This window comes from Macrotis lagotis, chromosome 1 (genome assembly GCF_037893015.1).
Source record: "Macrotis lagotis isolate mMagLag1 chromosome 1, bilby.v1.9.chrom.fasta, whole genome shotgun sequence".
NCBI classification, from domain to species: domain Eukaryota; kingdom Metazoa; phylum Chordata; class Mammalia; order Peramelemorphia; family Peramelidae; genus Macrotis; species Macrotis lagotis.
Genome location: NC_133658.1, coordinates 197,498,433 through 197,520,397, shown reverse-complemented (window position 1 = coordinate 197,520,397; position 21,965 = coordinate 197,498,433).

The window sequence follows — 21,965 nt, the reverse complement described above, 5'->3', positions numbered from 1 at the left end:
ATCACATTGGTACTGTGAGAAATGAAATAATAGAATATGCCTTGTTACCGAATCAGCATATTACTATAAACTTATTGATTGTAATGTTAAGATAATTCATATTCAAAAATGGTAAAAATGTGGTACTTATAAGGAAAGTTTACATCAGAGGTGTATTTTGTTTCAAAAGAAAACAACATGAAAATGGCAAGATATTAAAGTATACAGTCTAATTATTTGTAGTTGTTAAGTAATGGCCAAAGTTTAAGAGACTATGGTTCTACTTTTACAGACTAATCTTAAAGAAAATCTTAATATAATCTTTAAGTTTATAAACCATAAAATGATGCCATTCCTGACACTGATAGAATCACTACTACAATATTTCTAAATATCTGAATACTCAAGATGTAAATGTTACATCATAAAAGGCTACCCATTCTGGGTGACTGTTCTTGGTATCTTCTTCTAAATTCACCACAAGGTCTCCAGATAATTTGATGTTAAGGGGAAATTGATGGAGCAGAGAGTTCTTTGATTATCCATGACCTTTATTATGTGATTAGTCAGTCTTTTTTCCCCCTTCTGTTTATACATTTCTCTGATGACAGCCTTAATTTTCCACTTTTTTTTTCATTTGCATGTTGCTTATTCCTGCCCACTTACAACCACATCAATTGTCTTTTGGATGATTTTAAGATTTAATTTCTTGGACAGAAAAATAATCTTCTCTATGAATGGATATAATCAGAAATAATTTCTATGACAAAAATATTGATCAGTGATGACTTAGGAAAAAAAATAATTTTGACCAGGATCTTGGAAACAGACAAAAATCATCTGCTAGTATTTTCATTTGATTGGGGTTCTTGATTTGTTTTGGTATGCAACATTTCTTGCATGAATAAAATGCATCAAAATTTGATGCATAATGAAGATAGATCATTTAGGAGTCATAGTTGCCTGTGATCAAAAACATTAATTACAAGTGAATATGTGGTCAAGACAAACTATATTTTCCTGAAGATCACAAACCAGAATTTTAAAATCTGCGTTAAGAAGATTATGTGGTCTGATGGTTATATATAGTGAGGAGTCCACCAAGAAAGGAAAGTTGTAAATGTTGAGAACAGGAAGAATTCCAGACAGAAGATTCACTATATACCCATAGATTAGCAACAGCCATGTCAGTCTAATTATATAAGGTAGGTAAATGCCCATTTTCAGCCCATATTCATTTTTAAAAAGTACTTCAATAGGCAGTTGGGTAGTGGAGTGCTTATAGCCCTGGGACTGGAGTGAGGAAGAAAACAGTTTAATAAAAGCTTCAGTTACTTAATACCTGCATAATCCTGGTCAAATCATTTAACCTTTCTGCATTTCAGTTTTTTCAGGTGCAAAATGGGAACAATAATAGCATCAACTTTACAAAGTTTTTGTGAGGATCAAATGATATAATATTTTTAAAGTTTTTGTTGCATAGTAGGAATTTAATTTTTTTCCTTTCTCCTTCTTTTAATATATAGATAGAATTAGAACTTTCTCATATTAAAATGGTAATATTATATGTGCTTAGTGACCACCAAAAAAAAAGCACTCAGGATCATAATTGAAGAAATCAAGATTAGCTTACATTTTTTTCTGAGTGCAAAGTAGCCAACAATGAAATTTTCTACAAGGGAGAGGCAGGGGAAGAAAATTAACATTCATCTATTATATTTTTCATTTTCAAGTGATCAATAATACAATTGTTTAATGATTCCATTTAGGTTAATCATTCCTCCTATAGGCTAGATCTGTTGATGATGCAGATATATGCAAACATTCATACATACACAGTATGCTCATATACGTGTGTATATATATATACATATATATATATACATTTATCTCTCTCTCTCTCTCTCTCTCTCTCTCTCTCTCTCTCTCTCTCTCTCTCTCTCTCGACTCATTAGCCTTCTTCAATTGACCATTATAATCTATTTCAAATATTTTTCACTTTTCTAAAAGCTACCAAGTCTCACTTTGGAGTTAACTTACTTAGCATAATGACATTATTGCTTGTCAAATATCTATACTAAGATAGCTTTTGAAACATTAAATTAAAGCAAATATAGCATTTCTTCAGTGTTGTAGATTTTAGGTACAGTTTTACTTGTGCTAGAGCACATCTAAATCAAAGTTTTGTAAAGTAGACACCGGACAGTTAAAAAAAAATCTTGCATAATTTTCTGGCAGCTTAAACAGGGTTTTAGTCTCTCCATTTTAACCCTGTCCATGTTTCCTACAATGCTCAACTTTATTTATTAAAGTGCCCCATTCGTGGGTTAGTCGAGATCTCTATGCCAGTATATGATACTTGGTAGATGTTTTCTGCATTCAAAATATGTTGATCTGATATTTGAGAGATTAAATTGCAATCCATATTTAAGTATGAAAGCCTCCGTATGCTCACTGACCAGTTTAGATCATAGAAGTTCACACTTTAACTTCATCATGATTTTAATTTGGTTATTGCCTCTATCAAAATTCTCCAGGAAAATCTTGAAATTTAACTTACATTGTTCTCATTTCCTAGTTCCCCCAATTTTTAAAAGGGTCCCAGTTCCTACATAGTTTTAGATGATTCATAAATTATTAATAGGGCTTTTATTTTATCACAAGAAAATTTAAAGGATTTACAGGATCTCAGAAACAGAAAGAAAAAGGTATAAAGTATTCAAATAAATATCCCATCTATCCATCCCCTTACTCCCAGGAATGAACATACCTTGCAGTTACTACTGTGACAAGCTGACATTCTGCTGAATCTTTGGTTCCTTTATAGAGTTCCATATATTCTTCCCTCAAATCATAGTTTACTTTTTGTTTTGGATTCCACTACGAAGAAAAACAGATTTGAGATTATTGGATAAGAAAGCTCTTTCCTATCAAATGTGCATTGAATTTGATCTTTCTAGTTTGAAAACCTCAATCTTTTTTATCTCTGAGTAGCTTGCTATTTAAGAGCTTTGAACTGTCTTCTTTTTTCTTAAGGGGAGCAAGTTGAATTAAAAAATCCTCTTTTTTCTTTAAATGGCATATCTCTTAAATCTTGAAATGGGGACATCAAACTTGTGATTACTCAGCAGGTGACTTCTAACCAGAAAGCTAGATCCTTAAATAATACTGCCTTGGAAATTCCAAACACCTTTTCCTTCACACTAAAGAATGGGGATCACAAATCCTGTCCATACTTTGTGAAAATATACATAACTGCCTCTATCATGTACTTTTGTCTGAAAACCATCAGTGCACAAGTTGCTACTATCTCTTGGACAAGAAATTTCTATTCTCAGAATATTTCCTCTCAGAACACAGGTATGAACATGAAATTTGTATATGGCTATGCCCTAGACAAACATACCCAGTTCTGGGGAATGAAAGGAGGGGAAGGAGAGGAAGGAGGGGAATGGGGGGAGGAAGCCTATTCCCTAAAGAATATGATAAATGCCGAAAATTATTGTGAATAGAGTAACAGGGAAAGGAAATATGAACTATTCTGTCAGTTCACATTTCAAGATCACAGGCCAGAGTTATTTCCCACTACCCCCAACTTGGAAAAAAAATATGTCTTTCTGTGTTCAAACATATATCCTTTAAGTAAGATACCAGTGGGCATAACCACAATGTCTACAGAAGATTCCTCTCAAAGATTCCTCTTCAAACCATACCTCACAATCTTTAATTTCATCAAAGTATTTTAAAAACCTTGTCAATTCAAGTGCAGTCAGCAGTCGTTGATTAAAAATTTATTCTATATTGGACTTTCTACTAAATACTGCCAAGTCTTAGAGTACAAGTCCTGAGATAGATGGCTTCTTGATGATCAGATTTACAATCTCTCCTTGGGCCTGTGTTTGAAGTTTGATAGAATTCTTCTGAGAGGACTTGAATATGAGAATTCACAATTACTTCCATATTATGATAAAAGGTTGAAGAAGAATTTTACCTGATCTTTAATTTTGTTGAACAAATATTAAAACTATTTCAGAATATGTTGTAGATATTCCTGAGCACTGAAAATAGCTACATTTATGTTTTGCTTTAATATCAATGCTTTTTATATCATCTCTTTTATAACCCAATGATAAAGGTGTTATAATTATCTCAGAGTCTTTCCCAGAGTCATAGAATTCATAAGAATCTGATCATTATAATTAGAAGTTCAACACCATATATTTTGGTCACCTAGTCTAGACCAGTATTTAACATTACCGGACGTCTTTTTGATTAAATGTTGCATAGTGAAGTGGTATCCCTCTGAAAAAAAAACAAATAAACAAGAGCACTAATGAAGTCTATATAATGACAATTTTGAAATGTACTGTAATTTGTTTTATTGTATTATTTATAGTTTTTCAAAAATTTCCAATTACATTTTAAACTATTTAAATGGCATTTGAGAGTGTTAGGATATACACTGCTTCTGACCATATGATTTATACTTCTGGCATAGAGCCTAGACTGATGAATTGGTTTCAGAAACAACTGTGGGTTTCATTACACCTCTGACATTTGCCAGTTGTGTGACCACTAGCAATTCATTTAACCTCTATTATTCTGTTATCTCATCTACAAATATGGAATTACAATACTTAGTATCCTTTGTGTATATTAACAATTATGTGTTTTTAAAAATTTATTCAAGTTTATAAAAATCATTTCTGTGGTTAAAAGATTAATACAAAGATATAATAATTATCTCAAAATTTATTAAGATAATCTTTGTGTTTCAGATCAACACAATACTATTCAAATGCTGGATCCTTAAATAAAGTTTTTTGATTCAGGAACAATTGAAAGAATTCTTTTTAAAATTTTTATTTTTTAAAATGTTTCAATTGATCATTTATCTACATTTAGCCATTCTTTTGCCTATTCTCCCTTTCTCTGTACCCCTCCACTACTCGGAGAAGTCAAGCAATATATCAAGTATACATGAGAAATAATGCAAAACAATTCTATATTAGTCATATTTTTTAAAAGCAAGAAAAATAAAATAACAGAATTTACTTTAATCTCTGCCTTTAAAGTTGGATAGCATTCTTTTTTCACCAGGATTCCTTTTGAAATGTCTTGAAACATTGTATTGGTCAGACTAGCCAATGATCTCTTCTTTCTTTTCATTTCATCAATATGCAATATATAAACTAATATTTAATCATATACACTAGTTCATATAGGTCTTGCCATGTTTTGCTGAAACCACATTCCCCTCATCATTTCCCATAGCACAATAGATTCCATTATAATAATATGGTACAACTTATTCAGTCCCAGCACTATATTTTTGTTCATATATGTCCAATCTTTAATTTTAACTATTTATATGTATGTGTTTGTCAAGTGTATCACTTGTAAACAACAAATCATTAGATTCTGGTTTCCAATCTGTTCTATTACTGGCTTCCATTTTATGGGAGAGCTTATCACATTCACTTTTACAGTTATGATTACAAATTGTATGTTTCCTTCCATCTCATTATTTTTGTTTCTTTCTCTCACTTTATATCCTATCTCTTCTCAAAAGGTTTTAATCTTCTAGACACTGCCTCACTTGATCTGTCCTCCCTTTTCTCAGCCCTAATTCCCATTTTTCTTATCCCCTTCCTCTCCTATTTCTCTATTTAGGTAAGTTACAAATGTATACACAGCTGAGTGTACATGAGTGAAATTAAAGCAATACCTGCCCCTCCCCATTATCACTCTACTATAAAAGGTTTTACAAAAGTTGGAGATTATTTCAATATAATCACCTCACATCCATGCCTGCCATCTATGTAAATTCTTTTTAGGGGCACTAATATTGATAATGATCTTAAGAGTTACATATATTATCTTCCCATTTAGGAATGTTAGCAGTTTAATCTCTTTGAACCCCTTATCATCTCTCTTTCTTATTAACCTGTTTATATAATTGAGACATGTTTGAATGTCAAACTTCCTATTCATCTCTTGTCCTTTTATCAAAAATACTTGAGAGTTCTAAATTTCATTGAATTTTCATTTTCCCTTCAAATGATTTTAGTTTTTCTTCTTAAAATATTCTTGTTTGTAACTTTTGTTATTTACCTGATAGAACATCACAAACCTAGCCCTCTGTTCCTTGAATGTGGGTGCCACTAAATCTTGTGTTCTTACTGGTTTCCTATACTTTGGTTTATTTTTGAATGCTTGAAGTATTTTCTTTTGACCTGGGAGTTCTGGAATTTGGTTATAATATTTCTGAGATTTTTCAATTTGGGATCTCTCGGAGTTTGAATGGTGAATTCTTTCAATTTCTTGAATTAGAGCTAAGATGTCAAAGCCATTCTCCTTGATAAATTCTTGAAGATGATATCTCATCTTGTATTTGATCCTACTTTCTATGAAAGACCTTTCTGAATCTCCCTTAAAACCACTCACTTCCATTTGTTGATTATCTCTAATTTATTTTTAACTATCTTATTTCTGCATGATTGTTTTCATGTTGTGTCTCACATTTTATTATGAATTCCTGGAGAGCAGGAACTATCTTTTGACTTACTTTATATCCTTAAGACTTAGAATTGTGTTTGACACATAACAAGTACTTAATAAATGCTTATTCACTTATTCAAATTTGAGTATGTTTTTCATAAAATAAGCTATACATCTACTCTACTTTAAATTTTGAATATAATTCTATTTTTAATTAATGAAATTCAGATTTTAACAAATTAATTTTCTATTTAGGAGAATAAAAAGAACTCATTTATTAAATGTTTACAATCTGTAGGTAATAAAATTGGACTTGTGATAAAGTACTCTAAATACTTCCTTGTAATGTTAAAATCATTTTTTAAAAAGGATAGATGAAAGATTGTCATCTTCCTTTTGAATATTTTAAAAGCTTATAACCTTAGATTTCACTGAATCTAACCTTTGTTTTGAACAGATATTCAAACTAATGGCAAGTTATCTTGCCACTTTATATGTCACATTCCAGGCTGTATACTTTATTTATTTATTTCATGTTTCCATTAGATGGCACTGTGGGAATATTGATAGCTGCTTATTTAGTAAGTGCAAGTCATCTTAGTCAAAACTTAAAAATTTTAGCTCAAACAGAATTTATTTCTTCAATTCCTGGAGCTTTATTATTTTAGGACTTTTTTTACTCATTATATGGTTTCTGGTAAGAGAGCATGGAAGTAGATGTCAGTCCATTGGTCTTAGTATCTGAAATTCAGTCATTTGAATTTCAGTACAGAAATTAAAGAACATGGACATTACCAAGTTAATTTACTTGTCTGAAAAATATGAGGAGTGCTAGAATGGATCTATGCCATTTTTTCCTAAAAGAGGCATGTGAACATGATTGAACTTGAAAAACTTTCTGTATATCAAACTACTCTGCAAAGTATTGGGAATCCAAAGATTAAAAGGCATAATTTCTGCCCTGGGGAAATTTAAGAGGATAAGATATTATGTCTATGATAATGGGAAAGAGGAGTGGACTCAGGAAGACATAAGTCTAAGTCCTGTGTCTGATACTTACTAGTTAGATGTTCTTGGGTAGATTGCCTTGTTTTTGTGGAACTTATTTTCCTTATCTGTATAAGATGAGTCATCTCTAATTACTTTCAGTCCTAACATTTGGTGATTCCAAAATCTATTATGAAAAAAAAGCAAAAAAAAGATACAAAGTATAAGGAGAAATTCATAGGTGAATATAGTATTAAAGTATTTTATTCTTTAAGAAGTACTTTCATATGCATTACCATATATCATCCTCACAATAATGCTTGGAGGTGAGTAGGGTGCTTTTTTTTTATCATTCCTACCTTGTAGAGGCTGAAATTGAATCTCAGAGTCATTCATTTGACCTAGATTGCCTAACTAGTAAATGGCAGAGCTGGGATTTGAAACCATACTCATTGACTTTTCTTCTAAGCATCCCAGTCCTCATTATTGATGATTACATAATTCTAATTGAATATGTGCTATGTATCTCATGTTCAACATGTTCATAACAAAACTCATTATCTTCCTCCATAAAGCTACACTTCCTTCTAGAAATGTAGGGTACCTATCCAGGTACTAGGTTTGCAATCAAATTCTTATCCTGAACTGTTCACTGTTTCTCTCCTCTCATATGCAGTTTCCTCTACTTTCAATTGCCTCCTTTTCTATAACAATTACCTTACCTTAATAAGTTCACCTAGTCTATGGATAACCTCCTAAGTTATTTTTTTCTTTTCCTTAAGTTTTTTTTTAATTTTCAGCCTATCTTCCATGTGTTTCACAAAGTAATATTCCTAAAGATCAGTTCTGACTATCTTATCTCCTTCCAATTCATTAGTTTCCTAAAGCTTTTAGGAGAAACTACAAAGTACTCTGACTCCAGACTACCTTACACTGTTAATATATATCAATCTGTCTACTCTGTCTACTATGTTATAAGAAAAACAGTCTTTCTCTTTAAGTCAAAGCCTTCTGTCTCTTATAATTGTCTTTTTGCAAAGTTGCACCTACCCCATAGCTAAAATGTACTTGTTTTTCACTGGTGTCTGTAACAATCCTGAGCTTTTCCCAAAGTTCATCTTAAATGGCACTAATATAGGGCCTCTGTTTTCCTCATCCATAGATGCTATTAGCCCCTTCAATTTATGTATTTACTTCAAATATGTTTTATGTTTATTTTTAAGAGCATTTGTTGTTTCTTTCTATAGGATATAAGCTCCTTGAGGACAGGGACTGTTTCTTTTTTTGTGTGTCTGTGTCTCCAGCATCTCTGGTGCTTAGTAAATATTTGGTCTAGTGGCTTTTTGATCCTTGTCTGATGTGGTATGAAATCTCATTTCAGGTCAGTAATGTCATGCAGAGTAAATGTAAGAGCATGGTAATGCCTGTTCATCTTTTGGTACTTAAACTGTATTGAAAATTTAAATTGCTGGTCAACCATATGCAAATGACAATAAATTGTGGAATAATTCAACTACTTTTTCATAGTGAACTGGCATAGGAATAGTTGTCAACAAGGTAGACGCATGCAGTGTGAAGGGCAAAGAGAGGCAATCTGAATGAATATGATCTGGCTCTGACAGCTGGGAAACTGCAGCCTCCAACCACCCTGATGCTCAGCAATCAGAGAGAGGGTGGCAGGTTTTGCCTAAGTGTACTTCTGCAAGACAGCCTTGGCAGTGCTGACAACAGCAGATCTCAGAATATGAAGTATGGCTAAATATATATTGCCTGGCCCCATCTGAAGCTTTTAATGTGAAGAGGAAGAACAGAGCACTTCAGAACCAAATGACTAGGATCACTCTGGAAATTAACACGATCTAGAGAAAAAAGGTTTGTGGTTGGAGTTTACATATTGATCATTTATTGTGCTAACATTACATATTAAAAAGGGATCATTGCATCCATGATGCCTTTTTTTAGGAATTTGTCTGTATATGGGTTAGTGTGCACCTGTGGAACATTTGGAATGCAGTGCCTGAAGCCTTATCATCTGTATAATAGCCCTTCTACCCCAAAAGAAACATTCTATTGCAGCAAAAAAGATTCATCTATAAAAAATAAATGGATAAAAGAGAATTTGACTTTCAGATCATTATATAGCATCTAGATATGAAATCTTCAAATGGTTGAAATTTTCTTTTAAATCAAGTTTGCCTTTTTGCATATGAAATGTTTTTGATTAGATATTTTTCTTTGGCATGGATTTATTTTTCTATAATGTAGCTAAAATAGATTCCATAAATAGGATACTTATTAAATACTTTTTACAGTGATTAAGCCTTGTAAAATACTGGGATATACTAAAAGTTAAGTTCTCAGTGGTGGCGAATTCTTTCAAAATTCTTGTAAATTTGACTTTAAAGTAGTGGCATGATTGAGTGTCCTTTTGGGCCCCCCTCAGTATCTAAGGCAATCCAAAAAATAAATATAGACAAATTGTTAAGGAAAGTGCCTCTTGGAAGATATTCCTTTAAAGATTGATCTATGTCACTGTGCATGACCCTTAAAATGAGTGAAAACACTGGCTATCTATAGATTTCAGTTTGGTTAAAATCATATTTTCATAATTTGATTCATAGCAGACAAGCAGTCAGTTAATGTTTATCATGTATAAGGCTTGCATGAGAAATATTTTGTTCATTGGTTCTTTTTTCTTCTAATATATTCCAAACTTTCAACTTTTTTATGTTTCTACTTTATTAGGCAAAGAAAATAAGAGAGGTAGAAGTGATGCAGTACAAATTGCTCAATTTGCTCATCAATTTATAGGTGCAGAAAATATGAGTAAAATGTATTAATTCTTAGATGTTTTACTGAATTTTTATCTTTCTGACTTCTTTCTCATATTAATGAACAAAATTTAATGCAGAATTTTAGTGATATGGAAGACCACAATATTCTTTCCGTCTTTGTGTTTTACTCCATTTCTCTTACATACACACACACACACGCACGCATGCACGCACACACACACACACACACACACACACACACAGAGACACATATTTGCCTTCAAATTAAGAGAAGTTGTAACAGAATTCTAGTACTGGAAGAACTATGAGGCCCTCTAAATCAGCTTATAACTGAAAAGAATTATCTTTTAGAATTCTAAACTTTCTTGGAAAACCTCCACAGAGGATCATCTCATCAGAAGTACTTAATTCCAATTTTGAACAACTGTGATTACTAAGAAGTTTTTACTTACAATGAAGGGAAAAAAGGACCTGCAATTTCCATCCATTCTTCCTAATTCTGCATTTGTGGAAAAGCAAAAGAAGAATTTTTCTTGTTTCACATACAGATCTTGAATGCTTGGTTGTCATATCCTCTTCAAATCTTTTCTCTGTGTAAAATATCCCTACATCTTTTAATCATACTTTAACTAGTAAAGTATCTAGTCCTTTCATGTTGGTGCTTGCCTCCTCTAAAAAGTTACCAGCTTTGAACTCAATATTGCAGATATGGCCTGATTGTGGCAGAGTATAGTGATACACCAACTTGCCACATTGTGGACACTATTTCTGTTAACAAGTAATAAATTCCACACAAAGCCTTGATATCTTCAATAATACTAAGGAATTAGCTTATTCTACTGAACAAAATGTTTTCTCAATAAATTTGAATATATTATTTGTAATGAACTCTATGGAGTATTTGTTAGCTATGTGTTAACTATAGATTTTTTGAGGAAAAGAATCTTGAGGGCAGCTAGGTGGCACAGTGGATAGAGCACTAGCCCTTGATTCAGAAGTAACTAAGTTCAAATCCAGCTTTAGACACTTAATAATTACCTAGCTGTGTGGCCTTGGGTAAGCCACTTAACCCCATTGTCTTGCAAAAAAAAGAATCTTGCGAACGTTATAGCAATAGATTAGTATTTCCTTTTGTTTAATCAAGACTAGAGAATATATCACCTTTTTATTTCATAAAGTTATGAGAGTAATCATGAATTCCCTACCCCCTAAAAGGATGAGAAACTTCAAGAATAGGGAGAAAAAAATGCACTTCAGTCTGTGTTCAGATTCCAATCACTCTGTCTCTAGGATGAATTGCCTTCTTTATCTTAAGTCCACCAAAGAAGTTACGTTAATACTTTCCCACAGTTGCTATAACCAGCTGTATTTCCCTCTACCCTATTCCTTCCCACTCTCATTTTTTTCTATTCTCTCTCTCTCTCTCTCTCTCTCTCTGTCATTGTTCAGAAATATATTGTATCTGAATACCCTCTCCCGTTATCTTCCCTCTCTTCTATCACCTATTTCCCAATTCCCTTCCCCTGTTCCCCCTTATCTGATCCCTTTCATCTCATTTTTCTCTAGGGTAAGATAGATTTCTATTCCCTATTAAGTGTGTATGTTATTTCCTCTCTGAGCCATTTTTGATGAGAATGAAGGATCATTCATTCCCCCTCATCTTCCCCCATTCCACTCCATTGAAAAAAAGTTTTTTCTTGTCTCAATGTGAAATATCTTAGTCCCATTTTCCTCTCCTTTCTTTTCCTCCTAGTGCTTTCCTTTATCACCCATTGACTCTATCTTTTTCACTATATTACCATCATATTCAGTTCCTTCCTGTGCCTTATCAATATTTGCACCTTCTAACTGCTCTTATGAATGAGAATTATCAGTATCTTCTTCCTATTTCAGGAATACAAACAGTTCAATATCATTTGGTTCATCATAGTTAATCTTTCTTGTCTTTGTTCATATGGTTCGCCTGAGTCCTATACTTGGAGGTAAAACTTTCTGTTCAGGGGCAGTTAGGTGGCATAGAAGGGGCAGCTAGGTGGCGTTGAAGGGACAGCTAGGTGGTGTAGTGGATAAAGCACCAGCCCTGGAGTCAGGAGTACCTGGGTTCAAATCCAGCTTTAGACACTTAATAATTACCTAGCTGTGTGGCCTTGGGCAAGCCACTTAACCCAGTTTGCCTTGCCAAAAAAAAAAAAAATTCTGTTCATCTCTGATTCAATAGAAAATTTTGAAAGTCCCCTGTTTCATTGAAAGTCCATTGTTTCCCCTGCAAAAGGATGTTCGTTTTTTTCTGGGTAGTTGATTCTCGGTTGTAAAACAAAATCTTTTGCCTTCTGGAATCTCATATTCCAAGCCCTATGAGCCCTTAATGCTGCCAGATCCTGTGTAATCCTGACTATAGAGCCATGGTAGTTGAATTGCTTGTTTCTGGCAGCTTTTAGTATTTTCTTTTTGACTTGGGAGTTCTGGAGTTTGGCTATAATATTCCTGGAAGTTTTTCTTTTGGGATCTCTTTCAGGAGGTGATCAGTGAATTCCCTCAGGTTCTGTTTTTACCTTCTGCTTCTAGGATAGCAGAGCAGTATTGTTGTATTATTTGTTGAAAAATAAGTCTAGGCTCTTTTCCTTGTTATGACTTTATTTAGTCGAATATTATTAAATTAGCTCTTCTGCATCTATTTTCAAGGTCAGTTGCAATGGGATATTTTGCATTTTCTTCTAATTTTTTTGGTATACTTTTATTTCTTTTTGGGTTCTCTCAAAGTCATCTGCTTCCTTTAGTTTCATTCTGCATTTGAAGGAGTTATTTTCTTTGGAGAGCTTTTTTATCTCCTTTTCCAGATGGCTAATTTTGCTTTTTAATGCATTCTTCTCCTCATTTACCTTTTGTGTTGCTTTTTCCATTCAGCCTAAACTGTTTTTTAATATATTATATTCTTCACTATTTTTTGTAGTTCTTTCACCAAGTTGCTGACTTGGTTTTCATGATTTATCTTCATTGCTTCATTTCTGCTCTGAATTTTTCCTCTACCTCCATAAATTGCTTTCCAAAGTCTTCTTTTGAGCTCATCCATAACCTGAGTTCATTTTTTTTATTTCTCTTGGAGATTTTGGATACAGAAGCTTTGAATTTTTCATCATCTGAGTATGTGTTTTCGTCCTCCATGGGACTGAATGAATTTTCTATGGTTGATTTTTATTTTTCTATTCTTTGCTCATTTCCTCAGCCTATGACTGATTTACCACACTTCCAAAGCTTTTGGGGGTTTTGGGGACAATCCACAGGGATATTAACTCTTCTAAGGACTTATGAGAGGTTTCAGGCCCTCCCCTCTGCTCTAGAGCTGTGAGGATGATCCTGCCCAGCTATGGTAGTGCGGAAGCCCAAATTGCAACTTGAATCTGATTGTGGGCTAAGAGCTGAGACCTGCCCCAGGGAGATCAGAGATTTCTTCAGTTTCCTCTGACCCCCTAAACAGTTTTGGGCTGAGCCCTCTGGATGTGCTGGGTAGCTCTGCAACAGCAGCTGCAGGTTATCACTACAGGGTTGCTATGACATAGGTGCTCTGATCCACACCCACTCTGGTGCGGCAGAGTTCTCTCACTACCCCTTCCAACTGTTCCCTATGATTAAACTGTCTTCTCTACCACATACCTATGTGTCCAGCCAGCCTGTGCTTCACAGTGGCTGTGGCTGCACTGCGGCTTTTTCCATCCCCCAGTCCAGGTGTAACAGACTTGCCCTGGAGATCTTCTAAATTGTCTTGGACTGGGAAATTGTATCATTCAATTTTTCTGTGGGTTCTGCCCCTCTAGATTTTGGCTAAAGTCATAATTTTATGGCTTTTGGAGTTTTGGGGGAACAAGTTTCTGGTAATTCCTACCTTCCCACTGCCATCTTGGGCCCCAGATTCCTTTTTATAAAACTCCTGAAAATAGTCTAGTGACAAAACACTGGACTTGGTTCTAAGGACTCTGAGTTTGTTCTCTGGCATTAATATTAAGAGACATGATCTATGCAAGTCCCTTTAGCCTTCTAGAACTCATATTCCTCCTTGGTAAAGGTGAGATAGCTATCCTTGCACTACCTTTTCAATGATTTATCATTGCTCTCATTTCTGCTCCCAATTTTTCCTCTACCTCCCTCAATTGCTTTTCAAAGACTTTTTTGAGCTCATCCATAATCTGAGCCCATCTTTTATTTCTCTTGGAGACTTTGGATACAGAAGCTTCGATTTTTTCATCATCTGAGTATGTATTTTGGTCCTCCATGGGACCAAAGTAATTTTCTATGGTCGATTCTTCTTTTTCTGTTATTTGCAATCTGTTAGAGAATACAAGTATACCGCTTTGTATCCACTGGTGAAAAATGAATACAATCTTTTACAAGCAGGTAAAATAAACATTATTTAATATGGAATTCATTGCACTCAGTCACATCTCCTTGCTATGTGCCTAGGAAGGAGGGAATTATAAGGATAGACAGGAGAAAGCACTTATTAAGTTCCTATTATGTCCCTATTAAGTGCCTATTATGACTAACTATTGACAAGTACAATTTCATTTGAATGACACCATAACCCATGAGATATTTTACAGTTAAATTTACTATGGGAGATGGAGGTCTAGTAGTTTGGGCAGGATCACAGAACTGGTAAATATATGAAGACCAATTTGAATTCAGTTTTTTGTATCTTTAAGTTCAGCCCTTTATCAACTTAGTTTTCTAGTTTAATAATAGCTGGATTTTATACTGCTCTTTAAGATTTGTAAAGTATAGTACATATGTAAGATTATTGGATCTTTAGAAGAACCCTGTGCTGTTTGTACTATTATTTCTCTATTTCATATAAGAAGGAACAGAAAATGAAATGGATGATTTAGTTGTCTGGGTCACATAAGCACTACATTAAGTGTCTGAGGTAGCATTTGAACACAGGACTTCATGACTTCAAGGCTGGTGCTTTTATTCATTGTGTCATTTGGCAGTGGAATTTATCTAAGGTGCCTGATATCTCTTAATAGTTATTTTTATTTTTTTTAATCTGTATAATTCTGATATTGTTGTCTTTACTTACTCTTTCCTCTGTTCCTCCTCTCTCTGATATTCTGATAGAGGCATGTAGGGAAATAAGATTGTACTAAAATGCCCTGGCTAATAAAAGAGTGTATAGTGTCCCCTTTTTCTTCCTCTGGTTTCATTCCTTCAGAGTCAATTGAAATTTACCTCTTCCTGCTTTCCACTTTGAGCATCCTTGACCATTGACAATGTTAAACAGATGAATTAGAACTAATTTGTTTATGTCTAGACCTTCAATAGACATCACAAGCACAGTCAAAATGCGCTGCTGTGCCTGTGTTCAACAAATCGATTTGCTTCCAGCTAGCTACAATATTGAGAAATAACTCAAAGTAGAGTCATATATCTTTAGCAAAAAGAAAAAAAATAGTCTTTTGCGATTTGTGTCCAGGCTATGGAGATACACATTTTATTTTTCCATGTTATTCCTAGAATCAGCAACACAAAATATAGGTCAACTCCTAAACCATATGAAGCTACTATCTTAATTTTTTAAATCATATTTTTGTAATATTGAAAATTGTATTATACTTTGTATCTTATAGCTAGCTCATCATCTGGCTCTTTGTTCAAAGAGTAAAAACAAACATATTTATGTCACTGTTAATAATAGTAATTAGTAATCATGCAATTACATAATGCTTGATAGTGTCAAAATACTTTACAGTCATTAATTTACTAATTGAAATAACATCCCTATTAATAGAAATTTCTCTTGAATAATATATAAAATTTAACATCTAATATATAATATATATATATATATATATATATATGTGTGTGTGTGTGTGTGTGTGTGTGTGTGTGTGTGTGTGCATTTATATAGGTATATATACATACACCAAATTGTTATTTGGTCTTTTAAAAAATTTTGGCTTTCATTTTATTTTTAGAACTTTTTCCAGTGCTCGGCCCATAAACTTTAACAAATATTTTTAGACTTTATTTTATCTCAGCTCTGAGGAAGGTTGACCCTATTGTTTTCAACTGTGGCAAGATTAAAATGATATTTATCAGTGCATTTTTATGAATTAAAAAAAATTAAAAAGGATATGCCTTCCAGACACTTCTGTGCCTTAATATAATTATTTTTTTTCTGTCCCCCATGAGAATTCACTAAATTCCTGACACAGGATTCTCAATATTAAGTCAGTATACTACTGTATTTTATCTGAATAGAGATCAAAATTGTCACATGTTATGCATTAGGTGCAATTTGAAGGAAATCAATTTGTTGTATGTGAAAATATAGAATGAAGTATTTTTAACCTAATGTATGGTTAAGGCATACTACTACTCTGTAGCAGCTAACATATATGTGTAAATATATATATATATATATATATATATATATTTAGCATATGAAGGACTGCATGGCTTCTGATTATTTAATAGTTCTTTGATTTTTAAGACAAAGTCATCAAAATGGTTTACAAATATATAGACATATATCTACACTTTCCCATTGACTCATGGATAAGGAATGTCAAGATCCCAGGACTCATGAGATCATGGAAATCTGGAGGCAGCATGTAGAATATAGAGATACTGGATACATTAAAAATTTCATCTTTGTAAGACATAGTGGAGGCTAGTGATAAGGTAAGGAACAGAGAAACAGTCTAAGTTACAGATGCTGCTCATCAGATCTGGTTGAATACGTGGGATACCTAATAGCTCTTAGGACAAATCAAAATTATAACCCTGAAATGAACATCTGGAATTGGTGGGGTAAGTGTCTTAATGGTAATTATTTATAGATTTGTTCAACTTGTCCAACAGATAGTCAGACAGACAGACAGATAGTTAGATGGCTAGATATACAATTAGGTGGAAAATCATTTAAAAATGTTGCTATATGCCTGGTACTGCTATATGCAAAGGATTCAAAAAAAATTAAAAAATATTGTCCATTCCATCATAGTGTTTACATCATAATAAGGGAAGACAACACATAAAACATGATGCAGTGGAACAGAGTGGGGTGACCTATGTAGGGCAAGACTGCTAGTAAATTGGTGAAGTCTAGAAGGTAAAGAATAGGGCCAGGAGGTAAGTAATTTTATCCTAAGTATCTCATGGACTATTATTTCAGATCAAAACCTCACCAATTATAAGAGAAAACCACAAAACTGAGGGATCTGAGAAGTAAGGAGAATGAGGAATGGGGATCAGATAAAGCAAGAGTACAAAGGAACAAACTTCTATAGTTGTTATGTTTCACAAAGAAAGGAATCATATGCTTCCCTGGAGACATAGTGTGAGGTATTACATTTGAAATTTACCTATAAGTCAATTCAATAAATGCACACCACTGAAAAAAATGAAGCCCTTTGGTGCTTCGCTGTTAGTTATTCTCTTTCATCTCACATCAATTCTGCATCTCTGCACACTATTTCATTGCTTCCTCCTAATTACATGCTTAAATGACTTGCCCAAGGTCACACAGATAATTATTATGTGTCTGAAACTGGATTTGATCTCAGGTTTTCCTGACTCCAGGGGCGGTGCTTTATCCACTATGTGACCTAGCTGCACCCCCAAATTACATGGTAAAACTATTTTTAACAGAAAAAAAGTTTTGAGTTCCAAATCCTGTTCTTCCCTTTCTCCCATTTCTCTTCCCTGATATAGGTAGCATTCTATTATAGGTTATACATGAGCAGTCATGTAAAACATTTTTAAATTTGCCATTTTGTACAAGAAGAACAAAAGTAATTAAAGGGAAAAAAGCTTTATGCTTTAGTCTTGATTCAGGCAACATCAGCTCTTTCTCTAGCATATTTTATGATGAGTTCTTCTGTATTGTCTTGGATCATTGTGAGACTGAGAATCATTGTCATACAAAGTTCTTCATTGTACAATATTGCTGTTACTGTATGCATTATTCTAATTCTGCTCACTTCACTTTGCATCAATTTGTGTAAGTCTTTCCAGGTTTGTCTGAATTCAGACTGTTTGTCATTTCATATAACTCAGTTATAAGCCATCACAATAATATACCACAACATTTTTAGCTATTCCTCAATGGTTGGGCATCTCCTCAATTTCTAATTCTTAACCATAAAAGGAAGGACTCTAAATATTTTACACAAGTATGTCCTTTTTCCTTTTTTTTTATTTTATCTCTTAGGAATATAGAACCAGTTGTGGTATTGTTGGATCAGAAGGAATGCATAATTTTGTAGCTATTTGACCATAGTTTCAAATTGTTTGCTAGAATGGATAAATCAGTTCACAACTCCATCAAAAATACATTATTTACTACTATTCTGATGAAGAAATACATTTTCTTTCCAAACTCAACTTCTCTATATGCACACCTTATTTTATCCCCTTATATTTTCTATAATAGGTTGAGCCTGGTATTAACCCCAGTCTCTTTGTAAATTTCAATCACTTCCTATCTGCTTTCTTCTTCACTAATCTATAAAACATGACCATGTGTCCCCACCTTTAATATGACTCTGGATCAATCATGCACACTGATTATCATAGTGTACCTTTTCTTATCAGCTAACTTTAAGTAAAACATTTACTTCCTCACTTCTCACTCTCTTCTAAATTCTCTGACATTTAATTTCTAATCTCATTATTTAAATGAAATGTCAATATCTAGAATTATCAAAAGTTTTCTTCTAAGCAAACATAATTTTTTATTTCATTGATATCTTCTACTTTCAAATATAATAATTATTGCCAGTATCTCATAAATTAAGAAAAAGTAAAAAAAATGTGCACTATATTAGAGGTGTTGTGCTCCCAACCCCATGAAGTGGTGGATTAAAATGCCCCCTCATATTTCTTCATTTGTCTTATTTGATCTTCATAATTTTCTTAGAACCGCTTTTGATTTGTTGCTATGTGATTTTTCTATTTCCATTATTTTATTTATTATGCATGTTGTGAATCAGTTAAGACAAATCTTTCCATGCTTCTTTGTATTTTTCACACATCATTCCTTACAACTCAATAAGATTTATGAAGCATTACAATTTGTTTAGTCATTCACCAATGTATAGTATCTATATTGTGAAGAAGTGTTTGCTCTGAAAATAAGTGTGGTTATAAAACTTTTTATGTAAATGAAGATTTTTCTTTCTTATTGATGTCTTCCTAAGGATTGAAACCCAGTAATGAAGTCTATGCTACAAAGATCATGGGCATTTTTGCAAATTTTTTTGCATAAATCCAAATTGCTTTCTAGAATGATTACACTATTTCAAAGGTTCATCAATAATAATATATTAGTGCTCTAGTCATTACACATCCCCTCCAACCTTATAACCAGTTTCTGTTGTCTTTGACAGAATATGAGGCAAAATCTCAGGGTTATTTTGTTTCATATTGATTTTATTATTAATTGTTCACAACAGTCTTACATTCTTTCATGTGATTGTGAATGTATTTCATTTCATTATTTGAAGAATGTTTATATTCTATGATTACTTAGCAAGTGGACAACATTGATGGATGTATTATGATTTTTTACCTATGTACACACCTAGGTATTTTCACATACATGTACATATATATATATACATATGTATTATATGTGTATATTACACACACACACACACACACACACACACATATATATTTAGTAATCAAATAATTATTAGAGAAACTTGAAGCAAATAATTTTACCTACTTGACCATTTCTCTTATGATGCTAGGTACATTATTTTTTTCTGGGCAAAGGTTTTAAAAAGTCAGAGCCATCTCTTTTATCATTGTAATTGTCTTTGTATCATTTGATTAAGAATACATTTCCTACCTATAACAGCAAGAAATGTATTATCTTCATTCCTTCTACATTTTTAAATAGTATGTCTTTTAATATTAAGGTCATTTTAAAAGTATTAAGGTCATTTAATCATTTGGAATGTATTGTGGAACATGGTATAAGGTCTTGATCTAAATCTAATATCTACCAGATTACTTTTTATAGAAAGTAAATAAAGACTTCCCCCCTTAGCAAATTTATATTTTTTACTATTCAAAATACTGTGTTATTGAGTTTATTGTACCCGATTCTTCCTTCACTTGTCTGTACCATGGATACATTTTACTATTTTTTAAAACTGCTACCATATGATTTTTGAACTTTAGATTTTAAGTTCTGAAAGTTCTACTTTCCCATCATATTTATTTCTTTTGATAATTTCCCTTGATTTTTTTAATGCTAAGAATTTCTACAACAAAAATCCTTTGATAATTTGATTGATATAAAAGTAAAATAAAAATTAACATTAGAAATTCTTTCATTTTTATTACATTTACATAGGTTAGCAATGAGCATGAAATATTCCTGCAGCTATTTAAGTTTTTGTTTACTTCTTGTTGGAGCATTTTATAATTGAATCTATAAAAACTTTTTATTTGATTTAGTATGTCATCTGGAGATATTTCATGATTTTTAAAGCTAATTAGAATATAATTTTCCTATTGCTTTTCCTTTTTTATTATTATATAGAAATCTAATTAATTTTTGTTTATTTTGAAGACTGCAATTTTGTTGAAGATATTAACTTGTTCAAATATCTTTTGTAATTTTCTAGGATTTTTCAGTTATAGCACAAGATATTAAGTAGATTGGGATAGTTTTATCTACCTTTATATTTCTGCTTTTTATTTTCTTTCTATTATCTTATTTCTATTGCTGACATTTCCAGAACTATATCAATAATAGTGAAGAAAGTGGACATCTTTGCTTCACATGCTTTTCTTGCAAAAGAGTAAAGTATTTCCTCATTCAATCTGATGCTTAATTTTTAGAAATATGCATTACATAATACTAAAAGGTCCCTGTGTGCCAATATTTTGCATTATTTTTAGCATGAAACAGTGCTTTGTTGTGTCAAAGGCATTTTCAATATCTGTGGAGAAAATCATGTGGTTTTTGAAAGTTTCAGTTTTTAAAGTGATTAATTATGCTAATATTGAACCATCCATGATCTTATTGGGAATGCCTGTAGCCTATCCCCATTGCATATGATGCTTGTTGATGGTTTTTAGATAGATACTGCTGGGGTGGCTAGGTGGCATAGTGGATAAAGCACTGGCCCTGGAGTCAGGAGTACCTGAGTTCAAATTTGGCTTTAATAATTACAGAGCTGTGTGGCCTTGGGCAAGCCACTTTACCCCATGCCTTGCAAAAAACCCAACAAAAAACCCTCTAAAATAGATAGCTATTGCTTATTATTCTAAGGCACAATCATTTATTCCTATACTCTTTAGTGTTTTTAGTAGGAATGGATGCTATATTTTGTCAAAAGTTTTTTCAGCATCTATTGATATAATCACATGATTTCTGATAGGTTTCCTATTGATATAATTAATTATGCTAATGGTTTTCCTAATTTTGAACCAACTCTGCATTCTTCAGCTAAACCCTACTTGGTCATAATGGATTATCCTGGGAAAAAACTTGTTGTGATCATTTTGTTAAGATTTTATTTAAGATTTTTGCATCTATATTCATTGGGGAGATAGGTCTCTAATTTTCTTCCTCTGTTTACCTTTTCCTGTTTTAGGTATCAGCACCATACTGGTGTCATAGAAAGATTTAGGCAGAATTCCATCTTCATTTATTTTTGCAAAGAGTTTATATAGAATTGGGACCAA